The 27548-nt window shown below is 39.8% G+C and overlaps 1 protein-coding gene across 1 annotated transcript in view; it reads left to right on the forward strand.

Moving 5' to 3' along the window:
- Nucleotides 1-206: 206 nt before the first annotated feature.
- FBXL7 (F-box and leucine rich repeat protein 7) overlaps nt 207-27548 on the forward strand; it is a 367989-nt gene continuing 340647 nt past the window's right edge. Inside the window, exon 1 of the mRNA XM_069492640.1 lies at nt 207-220. The gene's annotated coding sequence lies outside the window, so the exon portion shown is untranslated. The remainder of the gene's footprint in view (nt 221-27548) is intronic.

Consider the following 27548-nt stretch of genomic DNA (forward strand, 5'->3'; position numbering starts at 1 on the left):
GGGACGGAGCGCCCCCCTCCCACCGTAGTGCAGGGGCCACCCCTGGCCGAAGATCGGCCTCGGAGCGTGGAGGGTATGTGCAGCTAACGGTCCCGTCGGGCGGGCTTTCCTTTGGCCACGAGCGCAGGAGGTGCGCCCCAGCTATGGAGTGTCCCGGGAGACGGCGGGCATGACGGCGACAGGATGGGCGCGAACAATGGCAAACAGTACGGCAGTGAGGGTGAGTGGGCCGCCCGTCCTCAGACTCCAGGATCGAGTCCCCCCTCCCCTCCCCTCGTCCTCCTGGCTGGGAAGGAAGGTTCTCGCACGCTGCCGTGACGCACCCCCATTGAGCACCCTGTCTGGGCCATCACCTTCCCCTTGGCACTGAGCGATCCCTGAGTGGGTCAGGCGCCCCAAGGATGTCTTCTTACCGTGGGGGTCTCTAATCAACTTCCCAGTTTGTCTTTGGGACGGCTCAAGTTGCATCTCTGCTGTGTTTCTGAACACATGTGCCTCAACTTCCCCTCCCTGGGCATCTGGGGTTTAGGAGATGATGGTTTGGCAGATGGCGGAAGACGTTTTTGAAAAATAACACAGTGAAAACTTTCCCAGGCCTTTGTACTCCAGTCCCCTGGACTCTACTGTAGCAGGAAAAACTTCTGGAAGGAGAAGTTAAGTTTCCATTCTTTGCTAACTGCCCCTGGTCTGACAGCTTCATGAAACTAACCACCTATCGGTCCCGCGAGGCGTGGAGTGGCTGGGGGCTTTGTCTGGGCTCTCTCCAGGCTCGAGACGGGCAAAGGACCATCCGTTACGTGGGGCTGGAAATTGCACAGAAATATTGCCTGTCAAGTGGGAACTTGGAAGTTAGGGAAACTTTAAACTCCACCCACTCCTAAAAGGATGATGGATGTGTCGATTGGCTTCTCCCTCGTTCCTCCTCCCCCTCTTTGCATAAAACCTTACTGTTGTAACCCAATTAATTGCATGCCCCTGATATGCATAAGGCAAAGGCATTTTCCTACAGTTCAAAAGTTAAGAAGGTTTGTATCTTGTGAGCTTGGCTGGAGGAGAGTGGAAGAGACTGGGTCAGTTTTACAGCCCGCCCCCAGAGGACAGTTGGTTACAAAGGAGGGGCCAGTGCTTGCAGACTGGTAGGAATGCAGAATAGCTATTCAGCATGTGGTGTTAAGGAAACTCTTATCGTCCTGCTCAAAACGTTGAGTTTTGGCCGCAGAATGTGGGTGTCTCTCCTTGTGTTTGTTTCTGTGTTCATTTCTCAGCAGCTTTGTGAAATTACAGCAGAAACCCACCCTAAAAAAACCATATCCACAAGAACTTTTTGTTTAAATCATTCTTTTTCAGATCATGTTTTGACACATACATACATATTCATCCTTATCCTGGGCAGTGATGTGAGAGGTATTTTTTTTGGCATTTTTTTAAATATAAAAAGTTAAAGATTGTTTTTTTAGATAGCAAATGTTGAAAATGTGCCAAAAAAGATTATTGGAGAATTTTGGCCACTCCTCAAAATGTCTTAGAGTTAGTGTTATAAAAATGTGTGGAAAAATGAATGATTAAGCCTTCTTACTCTGACTTATTAAAAAGCTTTCAGTTCATAATTGTAGTTTGTGCTGTCCATTCTAGGTGTGCGTAACTGTGCTAGTTGAACACTGTCAGGCAAAAGGACAGCCCAGGAGGTACATAGAATCACTGCTATGCATTCTTTCTTGAACAAAACCCCTCCACAGTCCTTCTAATCCTCTGTAACTTGTTCTTATATCCCAGCATTCTTGTATCGTACAGTGTGTGGTATATGACGACTTCCTGTCTGAACAGCAGAATTTTCAACCCTTGGGAGAGAAAAGGAGAGACAGGGAACTAATGTTCTCCAGCTGTTATCCGTAAATGCTACCTCTGCATTTTCACTTCAGCTGAAGTGAAATTTTACTGGGATCAGATTTAGATACACTGTGGACTTTTTATAGGGAAAACCTCTTGTGCTCAGCTGATTCAAGGGGACCAATAGGAAGCTTTGGGAGGTAACCGCGAGTTTTGGTTGGAGGTACACTATGTGTTTAGTTTTCATCAACTTTCTTCAAATGCATTGAGATTCTTCTGTGAAAGGAGAGGAAGAAAAGAGAGAAACAGAAGTAACCTGACCTTTTTATCTTTTCTCCCACTATCTATCCTATGGCCCCTTTTAAGTAGGGTTTTAATATATGTAATTGGGTATGGTCAACTTTGTTATGTTGTGCTATTCCAGGGTAAAATCTGTGCAAATGACCTGTTGGAATCTAGTGTGCCATTTTTCTTATCTAAAATGTCTAATTTTAAAGAAAGTGAATGTAACCCTTAGATATAGTATCTCTGTTATCAAAGTAGATTGAGAATTAAGACAGTTTTTATGGGTTTAGTGCAATTTTTGGATGGTATATTTCAAACGTAAGGGGGATATTATTAGTAAATGCATATCAATAAAATGCATTGAAATCGCTCAACTATAAAACATTGGTGTTTGTGTATACTTTAAAAATCTGCAACTTAAGTATATTTTACTTGTTAATGGCAGTTGATACTGCTGTGCAAATGCACCTTGAATATTGCAAATGTTGTTGAATTATTAGAACTTTAAAACGTCAGTATCCCATCAGTAACCTCACTTTCTCCTGCTTTTAGAAAATACCTTTTCATTAAAAAAAATTATTCGGGAGGCTTACCTTAACAGGTACAGTGGGGCTGAGACTTCTAACTCAGGTTAATCCAAGGACCAGCAGTATCAGCGCCACCTGGGAGCTCATCAGAACTGCAGAGTCTTGGGTTCCTTCCGGAACTACTCAGTCATTGATCTCGTGCACATTAAAGTTTGGTGAACTTCTTGTGTGGAGTACAGAGCATTGACTTGGGGGTTTGGAAATTTAATTCCAACTTCAACTCTTGGGGTCTTTCATCTCTAAAGTAAAGAGAGAAATTCCTTATTGGCATTGTTTGTCATTATCTATTCCTTGAATGTGTAGTTGGTCATTTCATTTTGCTTTTATAATGCCTTAAGGGACCACTTAACATAGAAGATTAGCCTTGGAGAGACATATTATAATTAACAGGGAAGTCAAGACTATTATTGTCGAGAAATCCATAAATACCCATCCCCCCTTTTGTCATCCCTTTTTATTTCTTATCTCTGTCTTCCTCTCAAATTCCCACCTTTCCTCCTAATTCAATCAGTCCTGAATTCTTTGCTTTTCTTCCTAGATCAAAGGTATGTGTAAATGATAATGGGTATTTCCAATGTGTTTTGTTTTCCTAAATCCTTAGTGAATATTCAGGTTATTGGTCTAATTTGCAGGCCCACCTCCTACTGCCATTAGGCAGACTTGGATGTTGCCCCAGGAAAAAGTTACCATACCATTCTTGACCCTTAGCTTTCTAGAAACATAAGCGAATGTCTAAATGATTAGTATGTTCTGGTAAATTCTTTTATGGAGGGATTTTTTTTTCACTTTATCTTCTTTCATGAAGTGTAAGTTACAGTCCATGTGTAGAAATCTGGAGAATAAGTTGGGGCGATTCAAAGCCATTAGAACCATTAGCTTTGACTCCAGTTAAGCCAAATAAACAAATCTCAGTTTAAGTAGGAAGAGAGGAGCTGCTTTCCCTGCCTTTTAAGGGTTCTGAGCCTCACCATCACTTACTCAGTGGTTTCAATGTTATGTTTATTCTACTTCAGCAGGTCAGAGGCAGTAGCACTTACACTGTTCACAGCTCCTTTGCAGGCCATGGATATCGTGGAATTGCAGCTGTGATGAGAGATCACAGGGCTGGGGCGCCACCCTTGGTGGCTCTGCTACTCCACCAAGTGGCTTGGGTTTCTTTCACCATTGCAGATCGATGCTGTCAGATTTGAGGGGAGCTGGTTGCCCGAGAGCATAAATCATCACAAATCCGTCACCGCCACCACAGGAAAACTTATCTTGAAATGATATTAATAACTATGGAAGCCAATATTTATTGAAAGCTTTCTATGTCCAGACATGATTCTAAGCACGTGACATTCATGGACTTACTTCATCCCCTCAAAGATCCTATGGGGTAGATACTTGTATGTTCCTCATTTTACCAATGAAGAAACACAGGACCAGAGAGGGTGATCATTTTCCCAAAGTCATACAGCATGTATAGGCTGAATGGGGACTCAGGGCTAGCTCTGTCTATGCCTACAGTCATTCATTCAACTGATATATGTTGACTTTTTACTTCCTACTATTTGCCAAAGACTCTTAGATTCTTGGGATAAGTCAGTAAACAGATAAATATCCTGTCCTTGTCATTCATATATTTGTGTGTGTGTGTGTGTGTGTGTGTGTGTGTGCTGGGAGGAAGGGGAAGTGGAACAATTGACACACAGTGATTCAGTAAACCACGTGATATATTGCAAGAGGCTAATGTCTCTGAATAAAGAAAATTGGCATATTAAGTTAATTGGGAGTGTAGGAGGAAGAGGGCAATTTTAATTAGAGTGGGCACCTTGGGCCTTCTTGAAAAGTTGGCATTTAGACCAAGACTTAACAAATGATGGACTGAGCTCTGAGGATCCAGGTAGCAAGTTGGCTGTTATTTTTAACCACTATGTTACACTGAGATGAATACAGAAGTCCCGCCTTATCCCCTGGGGATGCATTCCAAAAATTCGAGAGGATCCCTAAAACTACAGATAGTATGAACCCTATTGCCATCAATTGGAACATTTTCTATTCATGTTTTCCACCCACAAATTTAATGCCTTTTTCATCTTAATTAAGCACTTATCAAAATTGTGGCTGTAACTTTTGCAGTTTGAGATGGAACAGCAAAACTAGAAGAAATTTCTCTTTCCTTCCTCACAATTTTTCAGATAGAAGATTTGTTCTTACCATAGGACTTAGCAATTTCAGCATACAATTTTTTTTCTTTCCTTATTGAGAACTTTCACCTTTTCATTTAGAGGAAGTACTTTTACAGCTTCTTGGTTTATCTGAATTGTCAACACCACTACTCTTGCTCTTTGGGGCCATTAGTAAATAAAATAAGGATGACCTGAACAGAAGCATTGAGATACCAAGACAGTTGATCTGATAACCCAGACTTCCTACTAAATGACACAGGCTGGGGGGTGACTATAGTGTGGAGATGCTGGACAAGGGGGCAATTCACATCCCAGGCCAGATGGAGAGGGATGGAGCTGGATAGAATGAGATTTCATCATGCTACTTGGAAGGACTTGCTATTTCAAACCTATATGAATTGTTTATTTCTGGAATTTTCCACTTATTATTTTTGGACCTTGGTTAACCATAGGTTACTGAAACTGTGGAAAGCAAAACTGTGGATAAGGGGGACTGTGGTACTTTTCATGATTGCTTCAAATGGTTTGCGCTTCTGTAACAAAGTACCATAGCTTGGATAGCTTATAAACAACAGAAATTTTTCTCTCACACTTCTGGAGGCCCGAAGTCTAAGATTAGGGTGCCAACATTGTTGGGTTCTGGTGAGGGCCCTCATCTGGGTTGCATCTTCACATAGTACCCTCATATGGCCATGAAGAAAGAGAGCAAGCTAGCTCTCTGGCCTCTTTTTTTAAGGGCACTAATCCCATTTATGAAGGTTCCACCCTTATGATTTAATTATCTCCCACTGGCCCCACCTCCAAATACTGCCTCATTGGGATTAGAATTTCAACATGTGAATTTTGGGGGGTACAAACATTCACTCCTTTGCAACGTTTGAGTACCTATACATTTATCATTTTGTACAAAGTATAGCATTATCAGTTTTTCACAGTCAGCCACAATGGAACAGAGATAGTCTAATCAGTGGGCAAATTTTTGCCTAGATTCTTTGCTAATAAGTGTCATCGAGTTGTATCAGATAATTTGTGACTTCTTTTGGGGGAAAGGAGGAAGAGGCCTAGGACATGTTCTTCAGAGGTAGTATACTGTTATTGCTTTGACTAGTGAATGCTGCCTCATTTATTGGATACATATTCACCTAAAGATACCTCCAAAGGTCACCCTAATTCTGAGTTAGGGTAGGTCTTCATCTTTTGTCTCCAGCAAATAATTTTATTCTAATACAAATCAGAAGATAAATGATACTGTTCCACTATTAGGTTCAAATAAAAGCAGTAGTGCAGCTAACGGTACCATCTTTGGTCTGACAATGAGAAGATACTGTCACAGATTTGGGGAATCTTTTTGCACATTTAAAGCAAAACAGAGGGGTAACTTTTCTTTCCACTTGGGAATCAACTCACATCAACTTTGCCTTAACTCTCTCTTCCCTTTGAAACAGAATGAATTCTGGATTGATTTTGAGTAATTAAGAATACTTTTGCTCTAAGTCCATATCCACTGGTATCTGTTGAAGCTGCTTAGACAACTTTACTTGGCTGTTTGTCTGGTGGAACCCTCTAGATATTTTGCATTTTAAGATGGCCTTAGGGATGTATTAAAATATGTGACAGCTTCTGGAATAATATCTAGAGTGAATAAATTTTAATGAAGAAGGGAATAAATGAAGTTTAGAAACTTAATACAGGTGCTCCTCAACTTATGATGGGGCTACATCCGGATAAAGTTGAAAATATTATAAATAGAAAATTGACTTCATATACCTAACTTACTATCATAGCTTAGCCTAGCCTACCTTAAACGTGTTTAGAATACTTACATTAGCCTATAGTTGGGCAAAATCACTGAACACAAAGCCTATTTTGTAATCAAGTGTTGAATATTTTATGTAATTTATTGAATACTATACTGAAAGTAAAAAACAGAATGATTGCATGAATATTCGAAGTACAGGTTCTACTGAATGCCTATGGGCTTTGCACCATGGTAATGTTAAGGGATTGTCTGTAGCTTAAAAAATAATATTTGAAGAGCTTTCATGATGAAAATTAAATTTCAGTGTGCTGAACAAAGACCAACATATATCAGTTACAAGAAGTTATATTTGACTCGGTCTAAGAGAGACCTAATGATTAGGGCTGTCCACGTCATAGCTGGGCCTAACAAGGGAGTGAGTCCTCTGCAATGGGGTGGCAGTGATTACAGTGGAGGAGGTTGTGCTAGAGATCTACCCTGTAAGTTAGGGGATCAACTATTTGACCCTAAACTGAGTTCCCTAGCAAACATTCTGTCATGTGTGGTTATGTTTGATGAAGGATTATTATAATATTTGGTTCTAACCCATGTTGCTACTTTTTCTCCTTAATACATCTATATCATTTTAGTTCATTGTTACAAAACACTACCCTCACCTTTTTTTTTTTTTTTTTTTTAGCAATATAAAGCATTTTATTTATTTATTTTTATTTCAGAATATTACAGGGGTACAAACATTTTGGTTCCATGTATTGCCTTTGCACCACCCCAGTCAGAGCTCCAAGCGTGCCCACCCCCGAGACAGTGCGCACTGCGTACATTCGATGTGAATTTACCCATCCCCTCCTCTCTCCCCCCACCTGCCCAATAGCTGATGAATGTTACTTCCATATGTGCACCTAAGTGTTGATCAATTAGTACTAATTTAGTGGTGAATACATGTGGTGCTTGTTTTTCCATTCTTGTGATACTTCACTTCAAAGAATGGGCTCCAGTTCCATCCAGGATAATATATGAGGTATTAGTTCATTGTTTTTTATGGCTGAGTAGTACTCCATGGTATATACATGTATCACATTTTATTAATCCACTCATGTATTGATGGGCACTTGGGTTGTTTCCACATCTTCGCAATTGTGAATTGTGCTGCTATAAATATTCGAGTGCAGATGTCTTTATTATAGAATGTCTTTTGTTCCTTTCAGTAAATACCCAGTAGTGGGATTGCTGGATCAAATGGTAGTTCTACTTTTAGCTCTTTGAGGTATCTCCATATTACTTTCCACAGAGGTTGTACTAATTTGCAGTCCTACCAACAGTATGTGTTTATGTCTATCTAAATATATTTAGATATTAATTGGTATATTTACTGATTTTATTTATTTATCTGCCTTTTGTGGGATATAACCACCTGCAACAAAAATTGTGTTTGATAAGTGACTTCTTATTTTCAGTCCAGTGATGGATGCTGATTATACTTGTAGTGTTACCCTTACTTTTATTATTGCCCCAAAACATGTAGATCTACTAAACTTGAAATAAGACTGTGAATTGTGTTGATGCTGAATGTCTTGAATAAATGTTTTCACTTTTATATAAGACTTTTAATTGGTGTTATTAGTGATATTTAATCAAATGCTGTAGATTGACTAGAACTGTACAAAGAGAGCATCTTCCTCAAGAAGCCCTGAGACCCTATGGTACAGCACAGTGCCTGCTATGAGGGGCAGAGTGGCGGTTCTTCCTCGTGGCCATGAAACCAGTATTGGCTGAACTTCCCCAGAATGTAGCTTTTTATAGCTACAGAAAGTCAGACCTCCTCTTTTATCTGCTTACTGTATTAATCTCTAGATAGAATAAGAGGTGCTCTAGGGAAGTTCGGAGTCTAATTGAGAAGCCAGGCATGGAGACCAATAGTTTCAGAACAAGATGATCATGTTCCTGATTCACGGGAAGACCCTTCTTCCCCAGTGTGGTAAATGTGAACATAATGAGAAGTGGGGAGTGCGCCTAAGAATTACGTTCCCTTCAAAATAATGACAGCCTGGACAATACCTACAATTCCTGAAATGTCTAAAAGATGTGCGTGTTTTCTAAAAACAAAAACCAAAAATCAAAAAACAAAACAAAACAAACCACACAGATCGCTGGGAGGAGGAGTAACTTTGGCTCTTGGAAGAAACTAAATATTTTGTTTAGAGACTCTCCCTAGTTATTCCCGAAAGTCTTCATGTTCCATCTCTCACATGGTTTAGTTCACGGAAGGTGATCCCTGTGGGCTCCATCTCAGTGAGGACCTTGGGGTGCTTTTCCACAAAGGGGCAGAGAAACCTGGCCCGCCGGGCGCTTCCCAAGCCTGCACGCGGCAATGGGTGATGGAAGCCTGTGGGCAGATACTTTCAAAATGTGCTAGTTAATACCCCAAGGAGGTATCGCTTTAAATATTTTGACGTGAATAATCACTAACCATCTCTGAATTTTCCTCGGCAATGAAATATAAACACATGGTCAACATTTCCCCCATTCCATGGTTGAAGAAGTGTAGAGTTCTGGAGCTGTAAATCTCTATTAGGTTGTGCATTCGATGTTGTCATTCTATCAATTCCTATTTATATTCTTAAACCAGTGACAAAATGAAAAACAGTTGTTAACACTGCATGAACTCATAATTGTAACTTTAGAAGCCTTGAGCAATGTGTAGAAATGTTATTAAAACATTTTTTGTTTGCTACCCTTTCTGTGGTAAATTCCTTTGCTGCATTTTCCGTGCAGATGTAGCAGTGGAAAGAGAACCAAAATTTCTAGAGAAAAATTTGAGGAATTTCTCTACTTGTGGATTGACCTTCTTGCTGCAAGTAAGCCACTTTCTTGGCAAGGTGGAGAAGTCAGGAAAAGTCTACTTACATGTGCAGTTGAACCTTTTGGTTCAGTTGAGTACTTGGGTCAAATTGTGGGGGCATCTTGGTTTAGTCCAAGACAAAGGCCAGGTCTTACATGCTCCAACTGTCAGCAGTAGTTTGGACCCCAGGAAGAGGAAGAAGGTGTGTGACTGAGGCTGGGAAGGAAGAGAGAATATAAATACAAGGAGAGAGGAGAAGAGAACAAATTTAGGGAGAACAGGAATTAGAGCATCAATTGCCCTCTAATGTAAAAAGAACAAAATCAATGTTCTACCTAACTCTCTCTTTTTATTTTTTTAAATATTAACTCATGGGACAAAAATGATTATTAATAGATGTTTGATAGGCTTGGCTACTTCTAAGTTTATTATACTTTCAATCATTTTAATTATGGCAGCTAACAGTAACTGAGCACTTACTAGGTGCCACGACCTCCCATAAGCACCTCACACGTAGTCATCCATGTAATGCTGGGGACAGCCAGAACGGTAGGCACTGCTGATCCGCTTGACAGTTGCTGACACCGAAGCGAAGAGGCCACTCCCTGCCCAGGGCACACAGCTGAAGGGGGCTGTGGCTACTCTCCTCACTGTGCCAGTCACCCTCATTTCCGTGGTGGCCAAAATCTTTCCCAGTCTGTGTTTTATCTTTTATCTCTGTGTTTCAAAGAATTGCAGTGACTGAGAAGTAGCCCTGAAAAAAAAAAGAAAGAAAGAAAGAAAGAAAAGAAGCAAGTGACAGTTTTATGGCGTAGGTGATCAGAAGTGAAAGACATCTTCTGAAGGAACTTCAGCTCATTTTGCATGGCTCTCCAAAGGACAAATTAACTGCTCATTAGGAACAACCTGCTGACAAATTGGCAGGCTATCTGGTGTCTATAATAACTTTAACATATAAAATAATTAGCATATTTGTTAGAGTCTGTGGCGTGGGCGTAGAGCTGAGAGGCTGTCTTCCAGATCCTCCAGAGCACTCTTCACTGTTACTGACTTTTGTGCTGGGAATGCCCTTTGCCTGGGGTAGCCTTTGTGCCTAGATACAAACAGAAACCAATGGAGGGCTGGGGAAAGTGGGCACATTTTCTTTCCTTTCTAAATAGTTTATAATTTACACCTTACATTTATCTCTGGTTTCAAAGCTAGGGATTTAACAGCAGTTAATATGGGGAATTATTGCATCTTATATTTGAGAATTTGCCCTTCTTTCTTGCCAGCCCCGGGACGCTTCTCCACTATTACGTCTATGAAATTGCTCTGTGAATTATGAGGCATTTCAGAAATTAATCTCATTTATCACCACAGAAGTGGTGGTGGTGGGGTGTCTATCATTATCTCCAGTTTATAGGTGAGGAAACTGAAGCCGTGGCAGATTAAATGACTTGCACTGATTTTACAGTGCAGATTAGTGGGGTCACTCTCTTCTAAATTTCATACACTGTCCATTATACCATTGTTCTCCTTTGGGTGCTGCAAGAACAAAAGAATAGTGCTGGGGGTTTCTCACCAGGAATTCTTGGCAGTATTTTAAATTGCTTGCACCTAATGATGAAAATAGGGATCTGCAAATAAAAGCGAGGATCCTTGAATCACTTTTGCAGCTCTACTAAGGGCAGAGAAGCCTGGTTCCTTATTGGTCATCTCAGGACATAGAGCCACACAACCCAGGGGAACAGCTTTGCAGTGATAAAATTATTATTACAATGGGAATGCAGAGTGAATTGTTAGATAAATGTTTGTGACAAAATGACATTATTTATTAGAGTGCACTTGCTGGTTCATAAAACCCAGCAGGGGTACCCTCCCTTGAAAATCTTCTTGGGACATTAGGAGAAAGTTATATTACTACTGGGAAGATCAGAGAATCAGCTCTAAAATTGAAGACATCGTCAGAGACCTGATTCTCCTTAGTCTTCTCATATCCTTTGCTGTTGAATGACCATGTTTTGCAGAGGTCTCTGGAAATGTTTGCATCCTGGGGTAGGCCCTTTAGGATGAGTCGATATTAGAATTCTTTGCAGTTCTATCATTGTTTGATAAAAATCTATCTTGTTTATTTAGTCTTTAATTACTTTACTTTCCATTCATTATCCTCTAGTTTAATCTCTGTTTATTTTTCTAGTTTTAGTTCCTTTGTATTAATTTGTTGCTCATCCTAACATATGCTTACCCTAACATGGGTATAACCCTGCTCACACAGTAGGTCCCCAGTATAGTTTTGTTAAGTGAATAAATGAGGATGAGGCTATAGCCGTGATCTTTACTGAGTCTAAAAGAAGCCTATGAATAGCCCTATCGTATTTTCTTAGACTTGGGCATTTTACTTTAAAGAAAAAAGTGTTTCTCTGGACATATGTTTTCTTCTGAGGATATTCTAATTTGGAACTTTATTTTTAACAATGTAATTACATCTTTTTATGGGTGAAAATAGCTTGTATATTTAAGGAAACATGAACTATATATATTAAGCATTGCTGAAGATAATTGCTGAAGACTTTTCAACCTCAGAAGTTTACAGAATTATTGACAGCTATTTTCAATGATTAGAAGTGAGTAGAATGCTACTGTGTATTTTTTAAATTGAAAATGATATTGTTTTGTAATATTTCTATTATCTGACTTGGAAATTGGGTTTGTATGACAACTTAAGTAAATCATTAATCTAGAAAATATTTAAAAAATTTAATCTTTAAATTAGTAAATCATTTATTTGGATCTATGTTCCCTCTCTGTATTAAAGAGTCATAGATTTGTGAGTCCTTTTAAATTCACATTGATTAGGTTTCTCTTGGGGATTTGCGTCTTGGTTTTTCTCCCTTTGTTAAATAAAATATAGAAAGTTACGTGTATCTGGTATAGTGGAATGGTTTCTAGTAGATCCTCTGCTTCTGGCTGCCCACATTGCTAAAGTCAGAACTAAAATAATCAATATAAGAAGAAAAGAAAAAGTGTTGATCTGTAGTATGTACAGATGTGTACACATACATGAAGATATATTTAAATACCCCTTTCCTATGAATTGAGCAAACTCCATTATTCCTCTCATCTATTTTTTTCTGTCAGTGGTGAGAAATACAGTATCTTTCCATAAAAAATTTAAGAAATAAAATTAAAGAGTTGTTTCTTTAATAACATAGTATCTGTTAGAGGAACAGCTTCAGATAAAGGGTCTTCGTAATAATCAAGCTAGGGAAGAAGGAAATAGCCTAACGTGAGTTTTTGTAGATGGAGCTTGAGGTGAAGCCAACTGCCTTGTGAACAAAGGACTTGCAATGGTCACAGTAAAGGAATCTTCATTCTGCAACACGCTAGCTCCTTGGTGCTCTGTGTTCCAGCACGTTCACTGGATGTGTGTTTGGATGGGATGGGTGGATACCATGTTTCCTTGGTGGAGGGGATTTTACTCTGTTTGACACAGCCTGGTGGACATTCATTCTGAAGTGCCAGAGTGTAAATTCAGATTCATATGTGACATTAATCTTTGTTTTTTGATTTTTGACTTTAAAGATCAATAGCTGTTCCAGTGGTCAGGAAGATTTATGTAGCTCCATTTGGATAACGTATAGTGTAATACTACTTTGAAAGTAAATTTCAAGAAATGGCATTTCTGTTCCAAACAGCTTACTTTTCACATTTTATTTGGTACCCACTTTGCTTATTTAATTATATTTTAATAATTTTTTTCTGTTTTCCCTCTCTGTTGAAAGACCTCTCCTGTTGATTACCCTGCAAGCTTGTTTTGAGAGGCAGTATTTCCTTGGGGAGTCTTTCTGCACTCCTAAAGCCATAACAACATGAACTGAGCAATAAAAAACCAATTCCCTCCCCTTGGTTGTGCTTCAAATAGTCATTTCTTTGATACTGGCTAATAAAAACAGGAAAAGGATCATTTTTAAATGCTTCGGTTGGGGTTGCTTTACTTCCAATAAGGAAAATTGCCTCACAAGGGGGAACATGGATAATAAAGATACAACTAACTGAATAATTGTGTTCAGTATAATGTCGAAATTCCCAAGTTGCTGCCTACAAATCTAATTTAATCTTGGGATAGCTGTGCGTCCAATGTAGTGTGTAGATTTGAATTTGCTGCTGCTGAAGAGCATCTCTTCACATTTAACACAGATGAACTTCAAATGCTACTGGAGATTTTTGATGCCTCTCGTCCATTAGCAATACTTAGCTTTGAGGTAGGTGGGTAGCAAAAGAGCTTTGGACATTGACCAAGAATCATGGATATCTCCGTGGTAAAAAGTGACCTCAGAGCACCTTACAGAGAAAGAGATTGAAGCACAAAGAAATGAAACAGGTCATGCAGATAGCAAGGCTTTAGGATACTAAAATTGATTTTCTTCGTCCAGCTATTTCTTTTTAATCTATGTCTCTCTTCCTTACTGTGCTTCTTTCTTTCTTTTTTTCTTCATTTCAGGAGATTTGAGGTGAATAGAGTGGCTGCCCTTGTTGTCTGTTCAGATAGCCCTTTCAGGACTGACATGCTCCTGCCCCCAGCTGCACAGAGTGTTGGCCATGGATGGCTCATGGCCCAGTGCCTCCCCAGAAATTTCCCTCACCCAAGGCAGGGAGTTGGTGAGGGGAAGCCCACATTCTATGACTAGTTGAGACAGGGCCAAAATTTGGGACAACTCTGAGGGGCCATCTTGGGTCCAGAGTTCCCCATGGATTTGGCTGAGTCCTGTGTTGTGCCTGCATCACAGACCAACTTCTCTCTGTGCCCAATCTGCCTTCTCCCCTTGCTTTTCATAAGTGTGACCCGAAGGGCATTTCCTAATAATCCTACTTCACTCAGATCATCTCAGAGGCTGTTTACTGCGGAAGCCAATGTAAGACAACCAAGAAGTTGTAACAGAATGCTGTTCTGGCAGTTGTCACAGATGGACAGGATGCCCCTGCTGGGTAAACCGTCTTCTTCCTGGGAATCCTGGCCATCCTTAAAAGGGAGCCTTCAGCTGACAGAAAGAGACATGCACTGGTTTTCTGCTTGGGGACTTAGTCTAATCCTTTCATTTTATAGATCAGGAAATCAAGCCCTGTACACGAAAGTGACTTGACAAATAGTACACAGCAAACTGGCAAAAGAGCAAAAACATGCTGCTGCTATTGGTGCTGTTTTTGAGCAGCCGTCCTGGGGTTTGTTCAGACTTGTTCTGCTGCTATAACCAGACTTGGCTGCAGATGGGTCTAGAGACCATTTGTCTGATCCATTTGCTCAGCTCTGGAGCTGAGATCAGACATCTAAATAATTCCTACATGGTCCTTTTTTGCTGATTGTCCACTACTCTTTGAAAAGTGGTCTCTGAAGCTCGCCATAGTTGGTAGTACAACAGTGAGTTAAAAATAGTGAAGAAGCAGCAGATGGTGATAGCTGTTATTGCCTGAAATCAGCATTTCATGTTACTGGCTATTAAGAGAATTGGGGAGTATGCAATGCTTATTAAATGAGGGACCACTGGCAAGCCCAGATTCCTTAGACAAATGAAACATGCAGGAGTGAGTTGCATTATAAACAAGATGAAAAATGACTATAAATTAATATGTAGTCTCATGATCATCCTAAATAGTTTATTAGTCATTTTATTATGTTCAAATAATGTTCCACTGAGGTTAGCAAATTATTATAAGCTCAGAGTCACTGTGATCCTGAGATATTTGGAACTGAAAAACAAATTATTAGCTCATTATTATCACTACTGCAAGGATTCAGATTTTATATATTTTCCCTGACTTAATTAACCAGGTACTCCTTTAGAAAACATTCTTTGACTCCTAGTGTCTATAAATTAAGGCAAAATTTATTTCATCCAATACTCAAAGTTCTATATGTGTTATAGCCAGATTTGGTCTCCAGCTTTCTTTTAGTCTGCCTTCCTGTAGGTACTCTATGCCCTGGCCAAACTGAGAAACTCAACGTTCTCTAAACCTATTTCATTTTCCTAGATTTGTGTCTTTTGTCATGCTATATTTCTTCATGTAATATTCTTCTCACGTGATTACTTTTCAGGCCCTGCTCAATCTAGATCTAATTCAATGTTAATTTTTAAAAAGAAATTTTCTTTGATTTAAGCTGTGGTATATGTATAACATGGAATATTACTCAGCTATAAGGAATAATGAAGATACGACATCTCTATGGTTCTCCTGGAGAGAGTTGGAACCCATTATATTTAGTGAAGTATCCCAAGAATGGATTTCCTTTAGATCTTTGTTTATAGTACTGAACCCCTTACTTTAAGAAAATAGGTCAGGGGCTCCCAACTACATTTGCTGTTTCTTTTCTCTGAACCACCATGGCATTTTATTTTTATGGAATTTTTATGTCCTACTTTTCATTTAGCTACTTGTATGTCTTTAATTCAATAAATATTTGTAGGCATCTATGTACCAGAGTCTGTGCTAGATAATGAGGGGTTAAAAAAATGTTAGAAATTGTTCTTGATGTAAGGGGCCTACAGCCTGGTGGATAGAGTATAGTAAAGTACCAGAGGAACCACGGATGGCAAAACTGAAGCATGCAGTGGGAGACACCAACCTGGCAGTGGGGACCTTTGGCTGTGGATGTTCACAAGGACGTCTTATCTGAGGGGACCTGGGACTGAATCTGGAGAGATGCTTAAAAGCTTGCCAAGCATGGCTGGGAAAGAAGTGGGGGAATGACATGAGGTCAGACAAGGAGGCAGGAAGGAGTCAGTAGGCTATGAGGGGAGGAAAGTGATGTGAGTTGAGCCTCACACGTGGAGAGGTAGACGGGTAAAAATGATCATGAAAGCACCATGAAGGCAGGTGGATGGTAGAAGAGTCAGTAGTATTTAGCAAGGGCAGCCTTGGATACAGTTACAGAGATCACTGGAGAGGCATGTGGATTACAGGATTCATGGGGGACTCTTCTCCACCCCTTAGGTTTACTTCTACATGAAAGGAGCATCATTAATTTAACTCATGGCCTGGAGTATTTCCCTGATTTGTGAATTTGGGAGAAATAAAGTTGACATCTCAGCTTCATCCTGTTTTCCTCTTGGGAGGGAGCTTTCTTTATGAAGCAGCTCTTTTGGGAGAAGCTCTTCTGGCCCTGAGTAGACCTGCTTTGGGGTCTTGCTGCTGACGCTTGCCTTCAATGTTAGTCACTTGGCTGTAGAGCTAAAACCACAATCTTCATGCTGGAGTTACCAGGAATAAAGGTGCTGTTTTCCTTTCTACCTGCCATGCCTTTTTTTATTATTTCCTAAATTTGTTTTGAACCTGGGTGGGAGAAGGGGGTGCCATTCATTGAGCCTCATCAAGACCCTAAGAGTGATGTGCAGTGGCAGGTAGGAAGAGCAGCTCACTGGGAGCAGGTGAAAGCTCAAATTATGGCTGGTGTATAATGATTGAAGAGGAGGATGTGGGTTTCAGAGAGGAAGAGAAGGTAGAATCAGTGGGACTTGGTGACGAGCTGACTGCATGGGTTGAGTAGATGGAAGACTATTGAGGTCTCCAGCGCTGGTGTGGGGGTTGGTGGTGCATTGACTAACTCACCATAACTCTCTTATTGACTTGAGTTTCCCTGGATCTGGTAGTTAAGGCCGGGAGAGTTAACCTGGCCTTTCATCTCCTCTTGGGTTATCCCACCCACGATCTGAGAGAAATTTTCAGGGACTGATACACTTGTGCATTTGAATTCCATTTTGAATCCATTTGTCTTGCGAGTATTTATGTATTTATTAATCTCCTTCTATGAGTCAGCACTTGTTTGGCCCACCCATGAGATACAATGACGTATAACATGTTTACTTGTCCTCTAGGAACTTGGAGTTTGGTGAGGGAAGCCAGAGAAGCCTACGGTGGGGGTTGCTGGTTAAGCAGCTTCGGAGCCAACCAGCCCTATTAGAGTCTGGGCCCTGCTACTTGTAAGACAGGGGACCTCACCAGAGTCTCCTCCGTAAGGTAGCTAAGTCGATACCAACCTCAAATGCGCACTTCACACTATTTTTAAATTCTCCTGATTTGGCCCAGTAAACCAGTGGATTGGCTTTGAATGTATTTTGCTGGAGACTCAGAAAACTGAAAAAAAAAAAAAAAAAGTTATTGGAATTCATTTTTGAAACAGGAGATTCCTGTACCTAGCTAGAAGAAGTTGTCACAGGAGAGCCTAAGTTGCACTCTATTTCTTCCTCTTTTTGAAAGTCCCTTCAGATCAGAACTTGATGGAGGGAAGTTAGAATGTGGTTTACTTTTTGTGAGGTTTTCCTTTGTGAATACTAATTGAATGAAAGTTCTGAGAGTCTGAGCTACCTTTTATTGCGGCAAATCTAGACAATGCTAGAAGGTGGAGAAATAGAGTGTCAGTGTGATTTGAAGACAGACCTGGTGTTAATGGGAGTAACACTGATTTGTAGTTTCCAATGCCATTTCTTATGAGAATGGACTTTTTAATGATTCTAAAGTTGGAGGGAGGAAATTTCATTCTTTCAAGAGTTCCTGATTCAATGAAAAATACGATTGTATTTAGATTGTGTGTGTGTATATGTATATGTGCACTATTTCAGTAGTCACAGATCAAATTGTATGCTATGTGCCAGATTCTGACATATTTATTTGCTATGATTTTACTTTGTCCCCCAATATCCAGCTCTACAAAAATTGAAAAAGATAGATAAATTAAAAGGTGGTAGACAAGTAGTGATTAAGTTTCCTAAAGGGAACTTGCTGTATTTGATTTATTTGCAATTACCTTTATTTAACTGCAAACAAAAATGCCTCAGTTTTGTCCTGTAAGTTTTTTCTTTCTGTAAATGGTAAGAAATATCGTGCCCTTCTTTAAGGAATTTAAGAAATACAATTAAAATGAAAGTGTCCTTTGTTTCTTTAATAATACGGTACCCATCCTACAGGGGATGTGGCATGCTCTCAATTATATGAGAGAAATTTAAATTTTAAAGCTGCACACGACTCTAGAAATGACCTAGTTCAGTTATCTGCTTTTGGGGACTAACAAGAAGCTAAGGTACCAAATGACTGGAAAGAGTTGTACAAAATCCCCTATGAGATGCAACGAAGAGTATGGTTGCTAGGAACACAGACATGGATGTCGGCCTTCCAGGTTTCACATTGGCTTGGCCGATTGCTGGCTGCATGATCTGGTGGAAATTACTTAACCTCTCTGGGGCCTCAATTTTTGCATTTGAAAAATGGAATCAAAAGCAGTTCTTCCCTCCAAGAGTTGTCAGGCGGATGGATTGAGTTAGTAAATGCAAAGTTACGGTGCCTGGCAAGTAACAAACACTGCTTATTGATCTACTATGATCTGCATTTCATCAAATCTAAGAAACTTTGATGGTGCTGCTTTCTTGATCTCAGAAGCATGACTGGAAGGTTTTCCACAATTATGGCATGATTGCTGCAGTGACTTTGAGATTACATTGATTGCAAGATGAAGGTGTTAAATGAGCAGTGAGAGCGGGTGGAGCTTTGAATCAATGAAATGGGATGCTATTATTATTATTATTATTTTTAAGATAACTTATGGCAGAGTTGGAACTAGAAGATGCATTTTCTAGTCCAGCCCTTCGTCCACTATTCTACATTGTACATTTGGGTGATGTTTATAAACTACAGTTTTAGATGCCTTCATTTTAGGAAATAAAAACGTTAGTTGTTCATTGTGGGAACACAGAGCCTACTCCTCTTTGGATTATATCACCTGACTACTGAGACACTTAAGTTTTGTAGATCCAAGACTTGAAGATGAGTAAGTGCAATGCTCCTATCTTATTGGAAAAAGGAGGCTGAAAAACTCCCAAATGTCCCTGAAAGAATGCATCTCTTACAGCGCAAGGGGGATGATGGAGCTGTGTGTATTTTCCTCTATTTGTTATTGCTTTATATTGGATAGGTTAAATCTTTAAACAATGATACATTTCTTTGGACTGAGCAAAGATTTGGATTCATCTGAAGCTTTTAACAGAGATTAGAAAATACTGTTTTCATTGCTGTTAAGGTTTATACAAAAATTGAGGGAATCTGGGATGTACGTTTGTTAAGATTACTAGTAATCTCTCTCTGGGGCAAAAACCATGTAAATTTTATACGTGTATCTCTAACCCCCCCCCCCACCCTCCCCTGCCACTGTGGGAATGCCTAAATGGGGGCTTTTGTGAATACATTTGAGACTTTGGGCATGACTTTTGGTTTGATTGGCTCCTTCATTACTGTTTTATTATTCTTCCTGCTCTAGTTGGTCTGTCCTGCCCCTCCTTGCCCTGGTCTGCAGTCCCCCCCTTCTTTCTTTTTCCTCCCCATTTTCCTCCTCTTGTCCCAGAACCCTCCCTTCATCTTCTGTCTCTCTCCAAAGTTTGTATGGATTTGACTGCTGTTTTTGGGCAGTGTGCCCAGTTTGGTTTATTTGTTTCTCATAATTGTATTCAGAGCCTCAGTTACAAGTTTCAGATCAGTGTTTCAAATGACATTTGTCTCCTGTATCACACCAGTGTTTTGCTGGAATTTTGTAGTGTTTTAAAATACAAATGCAAACTTGACCTCTTCAACGTGGAATTTTACAAAATCAGCACTCAAATCGTTCAGAAAGTATTCCAAATATCCCTAAATTGGGTTTTACTACACCAGGTCTCTGTGTCAGGGAATAAAAATAGTAACTTATTGGTTAGCCTGATGCTTGTTAGCTGCTTTGCATTGATGTCTTCAACAAAAATACATAAAACATAAATAGTTTTATGATCATGTGAAAGAATTTCAGGTGTCCTTTGTGTGGAAATATAAGCTAGTGTCAGCGTTAAAATGCCAGTGCAAACCTAAACACTTCATTCTTCAGTCTTAGCCCAAAGTCTATTTCTATTTGAGAAAATTGTGATTTGAGACCTTTTATTATTCTGTAACATTCTAGCAAAAACTCTAAGCATTAAAATATGGGTCTTTCTATGATAACAATGGATCTCCCTAATTGTTGCACATTCATAATTTTAGATGTTCCAGAAACTACACTGTCCAATAAAGTGGCAGGCTGGCAACTAGCTACATGTGGCTTTTACGTTTAAATTAGCTCCAAGTAAATGAAATAAAAAATTCAGTTCTCCAGGCACACTAGCTACATTTCAAGGGCTCTACCAGCACATGTGACTGCCATGTTGAGCAGTGCAGATAAAGACCACGTCCGTCATTGAGCAATTCCTACTGGACAGTGCTGTCATAAAGGATTTAAGTTAGGGTAAATGGTGCTAACCAGTAGATGTCACTGAGTTTATTGGTTAGGGTAAAACTAAGCTGCTTTAACAAGAGACCACAAAAATACAGTAAACAAAAGCATTAAAAAAATAATAGCCGGCAGGTAAGCGGTCCAGATTTCACGTGGGCCCTTCTCCACAAGTCATGCTGGGATGGTGGCTCCTTCTCTTGTTTTGGCCTCTCATCCCCCCGTGGCATCTCTGCACAGATGTGTTCCAGTTTACAGGGAGAACAAAAGGACCTCCAGGGCAAGTGGCTTGCTTATAGGTTGACAACACCTCAGATATTGTAGGTATCACTTTCACTCACATCCTGGTGCCCCAAACGGAGTCACACATCCACACCCAGCTGCATGTGAGGCTGTGAAATGTGACCTTTCACTTGGTGGCATGTGTGCCACTTACACTATTCCTGTGGAAGAGGAAAGAATGGATTTTGTGGAACAGTCAGAAGTTTTTACCATATGAGCTAATGTTTAATATAGAGATGTGTTATTTCAGGTGACAGTTTATTTGCCATAGTTAATTTGGGTACTAGGGGAGATGATATGGGGGTTTAATTTAGATAATGCCTGGCTCTCAGCTTTTATTATGCTGTCATCTAAGCCAATATGGACGTAAAACTTCACTAAACTATAGTTAAAAATTTTGTACACCTGGTTTTCTTCTGTCTACTAAGAAGCTGGAGTGTGTAGAGTGGCTCAGTTTTGATCCTCATGTGAACCACAGGGCTGCGACTCCCCTGAATGCTTCCTAGTGTTAGACAGATTTTGAGATTAAAGACATGGATACTCTTGCTATTCTAAGAACAAGACTACGCAGGCAGCCAAATATACTTTAAAGGAATGGATTTTACAGTTCATTTGTGTGAGTAAATGACACTTTCTTCTTGGGAGGCTGCAGGGCTCATTTCTGTAATAAACAGATAAACCCCTCCTACTGAAACCTAAGACATTCTTTTCAAATTAGTGGAATTATATTTTATGGGGTTTTTCCCCCTTTTGAACCAAAATGGTAATGGTCTTTGGAGCATCTGCGTGTGTAATTTCTCCACTAGTTGCTGCTGCTGGCCCTGCACTCTCTTAACACAAACCTAGTAGGATTATGAAGTGTTGGGATATACTTTGTGAAGTTGCTTTATTATTCATCAGTTATGGCTTGGAACAATAAATCATGCTATTGCATTTACTGCTGTGGGTCAGTAGTTTCCCTCTTTTTCTTATTGTTACTAACACATTGAATTTTATCTCTTCTCAGATGGGGTTAGACTCCATTTTACACATTTATACTAGGAGATTAAATTATAATGTAAGTAACCCTCAATGTACCTACATGAATCTTTCTGCAGCTATTGTACATTGTAACTTGTGTCCTGTCCCGTGTGGAAGAGGCAAGGGGTGGCCTCTGGCTTATGGAAAGAGAAGATGCTTGGATGAGATGATTGTTGGACCCATGCCGATGGCTGCCTCCTGCTCCCAGAGCCTGTGACCTTCATCATCTGCCCCACCCTGGGTTCAAAGTTCCCAGGTGTCCACAGAAACCTCTCTCCATAACAGATGTGTCTTTCACTGCAGAGTCTGAATCTTGGCTCTGCTACTTATGAGCTATGTGACCTTGAGCACAGAGAAGTAACCTCCCCGTGCCTCAGTTTTCCCAGATTTAAAACGAGAAGAAGAATGCCTTGCTCACAGGGCAATGGTGACATTTTTAAATGGGTTAAAAATTCCTAAAGTGAATCGACAGTTCCTGGCACCTTATAAACTCTGTAAGTGTTAGCTATTCTCCATTTTTATTCATTTTGGTACATCTTTATGTTGAAAAGTAAAAGAATTGGTTCTCTTAGAGAATACTGGAGAAGGCATCTGTCTTAAAACCCTTTTCTTTTTCATATAGTTACTAATGAATGATTCTGATCTCATCCATTTTTAATAATTCCTGACGCTTTCCTTTTATCATGGTACTTTAGTGCTAGACTCCACCCTCTCAAGGATGTCTTCCTCATGTTCTTTTGTTTTGCAAATGAGGACACTGAAACTGGAGAAGTGCAGTCACCTATGCACAGGCACAAATTTAAGTGGCTGAATTGTACCTTAGTATAATTCTCCAGCTTCCCAGTGTAGGGCTTTTCCCCCAACGTCTACATGGCTCTGTGTGTGTGTATGTGTACATACACATATACATGCATGCATGCATCTATAGCCCAAAGCTCTAGTGTATAAGAGAAGGTACAGGAGACAAAAATCGTGATATTCATAGACTTAAGAGGAGTCCACAGAATGTGGTAAGAAGAGACTTTTAAACAATTTGAGTTTTGCCAATCTAGACCCCACGTTACAGATACCAGCATGTTAGCATCTCTCTGGCTCACCTCTGAAAACAAGCAGCCTCTTCCCTGCAAAGGATTGCACAAGATTATTGGAAGTATTATAAAAGCATTAGAACACATGCCTCCTGCTCTTAAAGAGCTCACTTTAGAGGACACATGCACATACACAAAACACACACAGTGATCGACTGTGAGCATGAAGTCACTCGCCAGTCTGTGAGTCGGTGTGCTTGTTGAAAATGGTGTGGAAGTGATGAAAGAAGCTGGGAAATGAATGAGATCATCTGCAATGGTGGGGTGGGATGAAAGAGGGACTTCTGCGAGGGGAGCCCGGGTTTTGAGTTAATGTGTGAGGTCAGAGGGCTTTGGCTTGACAGAGAGGATGGGCAGCATTTCCTGCCAGCGGGGTGCCATGTGCAATGGGGGAGGCCAGGTGGGGTGAGTTCCATGGGCAGGGAATGGCTGCGGGTGGGTGGGCTGGCGTGGAGTATACGAGAAGAGTCCATACAGATTACCTAATTTACTTCTTCATCAAGACCCTCCTAAGGATTCTGTGTCGTGGTAGCTCATTCACATACACCTTGTCCGGAGAGAAAAGCAGAGTGCCTGTTTGTGGGAACAAGAAGAATTCCAAAGGCATCTTTTGGTTGCCCTTAAAGGTTTGGTTAGCATCCAGTCCTGGGAAGAAAGATCAAGAAGCCATTTAATCAGTATAAAACAATGAGTATCTCATGTCAGAATCTCAAAACAATTAGAGCCTTTATTCAAAACAGACCTGGGATGGTCAAAGGAGCAGGGCAGGAACTTGCTGTTCCACTAGAGGGAAGCCTGCTAAAAAACACGAGTTCACAAGCAGAAGAGGAGAGTTTCTGCATGTAAGCAAACTTGGACTAAATGAAGAGAATATGAGCATGTTACCATCGGGAATGGAAAGGCTCATAATTGAATCTGGACCGAGAGAATTAAGGGGTGTAAAAGTTTATACCTTATCTTGGACTGTTTGAGCACAAGCAGTTGCCTTCTGGTGCCTGCAAGGATCATCTATGCCAAGGAAGGATTTTAGCCTTCCTAGAAAGTACTTGAAGCTGTTGTAAACTTCCTGGAGTGCTTACAATGCCTGGGCTCTGGCCCCATTCCTGGGTTTATTTAAGAATGAACCTCCATTCTTCCAAGGTTGGGTGGAGTTGTGGTAAATCTCACTAACTGTTCACATTGTAGTAGTTCAGTTTATTGACCTTATAGTGATTTGTCCTTTTAGATCAAGGACACTTAGAAGAGAAAAAGTGCACTGCTTTGCTTTTCTCCATTTTCAGTTTTTGTTTTGTTTTGTTTTGCTTTTAAACTGCCTTGAGCTTGAAGTGGCTCAAAAGCGAGGTGAGATTCTTGGAAAGTACGCAGTCATCAGTAATGTAAGGCATAATAATGCCCTTAGGTCTCTTCACTAACTCACATTTAATTATTATATTCCAGTATCACATAGCCTTAATTTAATTTAAAACAGCTGAAAGAGTCAACCAAAGAAGAAAATGAAGTGTATCTATGATGATTATTTTTTCTTATTATCAGCTTGACAAATTATAAAATTTGTTGCCAAGGGTTAGCAGATACCAGAAATTACCTTCTCAATGTTATTATGCCATGAGGGTTTTTAAATTCAGTTCATCAGAATGAAAGCTAATGTGGTTTTAAAGACTAGTGGCTTATCTTCTGCCAACTGGTAGAGTATTATGTATACAAGATTTCTCCTTTTACCTTAAAGAGTTTTCTGTAAAGTGTTCTAAAATATTTACTGTTAAACATTTAGATGACATAGGTGAGCAAAAAGTATAAAATTACAATCCCCATAATCTCATTACCCAGTGATGACTGTAAACATTTTAATCCATTTCTTTCCAATTATATGGTTCATAACCTTTATTCATAGAATTGTTTTTAGAATATATTAAAAATGAGTATCACAGAATTTTAAAGTTTCAGGGAACCCTAGGTCATCTGGTACAGCCTCTTATCCAAGGAGGAATGTTTTCCAGTCTTCCATACTCCTACCTTAGCTGATATGCACCCAATATCTTGACTCTCATATTTCTTCTGTTTCAAGATGCTTCACATGTCAGCATAGATCTCTGTTAAGGGTGGAATGGATCTAATTTTTCAAGTATTCACACAGACAAAACTTTTCTCTTGTACATTTCACCACTGACCTCTAGAGAAAACATCTGACATGTTTATAGTTTTTCTGCACTGCAAGTCTTAACTATTTGTGTATGCATTTCAAGCTTCTACTTGGTGCCTTCTCTGGGTAGATGTTTCCCTTACTTTCTGTTGATTGGTATTTCCTCCTGGCTTGAAAGCCCCAGAACGCATGGCGGACATTGGATAGGAAAAGTGTCAGGGACCTCCTCTAATCTACTATGATTATCTAAGAGGGAAGCTTCTCTATGGACCCAGAAATTTATTTCCAACTCATTTAATCAGGATAAAGTTCCTTTAACTTTCATTTTCCCCAGAATATCTTATCACCCACTTTCGTGAACTCCAGCTGGACATTTATGACTTGACTTCTTACCTTTCCTCACATCTTGGTTCTCAACATTCCTACCCAAAAGTATTAGAGTCTAAAGGCTTAAGCAGGTTTAAAATTTTTTTTAAGTTATTTATTATTTCTTCTTTAATTGATAAAATTGTATATACTTATGCTGTCCAGCATGATGTTTTGAAATATGTACACATTGTATAATGGCTAAATCAAGCTAATTAACATGGATTACCTCACATACTTATTTTTTTTTTTTATGGTGAGAACACTTAAACTCTTCTATGAGTTTGACCTTTATAGGCTCTACATGTGAGTGAGATCATTTGCTATTTGTCCTTCTGTGCCTGGTTTATATCACTTCCCATAATATCCTCAAAGTTCATCCATGTTGTCACAAATGACAGCATTGTGTTCGTTTTTAAGCCTGAGTGGCATTCCATTGTGTGCATATACCACATTGTCTTTGTCCATTGATGGACACTTCAGTTGATTCCATATCTTGGCTGTTGTGTATAATGAAAGCTAAATGTTTTGACCTAGCTTCTCTTATTTTCTCAAAGGAAAGTTTGCAGAAATATTTTTATTCTATGTTTTATATCGCCTTTTTTCTTAATGCTCAGTTTCCTCTTTCTCTTTGCATCAATATGTTGAATTATCCCTTTCACAGATGGTGGTATATGTGCTATTGTTGCCTACAACATTCGTATTCTCTGCCATCTTGTTAGAACAAACCCATGTCGGGGTGGTAGTGTGCTGAGTAAAGTAGTTCTCCCAGGCTCCTCCATAACTAGGAGTGGCTTCATGGCTGCCGTAGCCAAGGAAATGTGCATTGATATCTCTGGGGGTTCTGGGAAAGCTTAGGTGGAATTTCAATGTTTGGAGCTGTTGTAGGTATCTTGCTTCCCTTTGGTAATACACCCGATGGTGAGATCCAGCATGCTGGAGAAGATAGAGTAGAATGAGAGAAACAACCTTGTTTCCTGATGGTAACATTGAGTAGTTGAACTAATGTCAGCAATTCTGTACCTCTAGATTTTGAATTAAGTGAGAAGAATAAACTCTTATTAGTTTGAGCTCCTTTTAGTGAGGTTCTTCTTTATATTCTGATACAGAGAGTTTATAAAATTATCAACCGTCCCGGTTACCCTTCTCTATACAAACTTTATATTGTTAATGTCCATCTCTGAACATACGGGTAGACTACCCTCAGGCTTGATGATTCGTTAGAAAGACTCACAGGACTCAGAAAAGCTGTTATATTCATGATTATGGTTTATTATAGTGAAAGGATACAGACTAAAATCAGCAAAAGGAAAAGGCTTATGGGACAAAGTCCAGGAGAAACGAGGTGCAAGCTTCTGGGTGACCTCTTCCAGTGGAGTTCCATGAGGACGTGTTTAATTCTCTCAACAATGATGTGTGACAACATGTGTGAAGTGTCGACAACCAGGCAAGCGACCCGAGACTTGGGACCAGCTGGGGAAGCTCAACTGAGCCTGCATTTTTATTGGGGGTCAGTCACATAGACAAGTAGCACCCATAGGACTGATCTCAGCTACTTAGGTCCCAGTCCCTTGAAGCAAAAACAGGCTTTCACCATAAATCACATTATTAGAATAAACTTACCTGGTCACACTGATACAACACAGCGCAAGGTCTTAGGCTTAGGACTCGGATAAGGCAGACAAAAATACTTTTATCAGGCAGCATATTTTAAGGGCTGATTATCTCCTAGGAGCCAACCAAGGGGCAGACACAGATATGTAGTAGATACATAAAATATATGTATCATAGAAAAAAAGCAAAAGCAAGTGCATGAGAATATCATCAAGAGCTATCTCTGATTCGAAGATATGCTAATAGCAAAACTTCAAAAAATATGGTTATAAAGTGGTGTAATGGACATTGGAAACTAGGAAGGGGGTGGGAGGGTATG

Source organism: Eulemur rufifrons, chromosome 17 (assembly GCF_041146395.1).
Source record: "Eulemur rufifrons isolate Redbay chromosome 17, OSU_ERuf_1, whole genome shotgun sequence".
NCBI classification, from domain to species: Eukaryota; Metazoa; Chordata; class Mammalia; order Primates; family Lemuridae; genus Eulemur; species Eulemur rufifrons.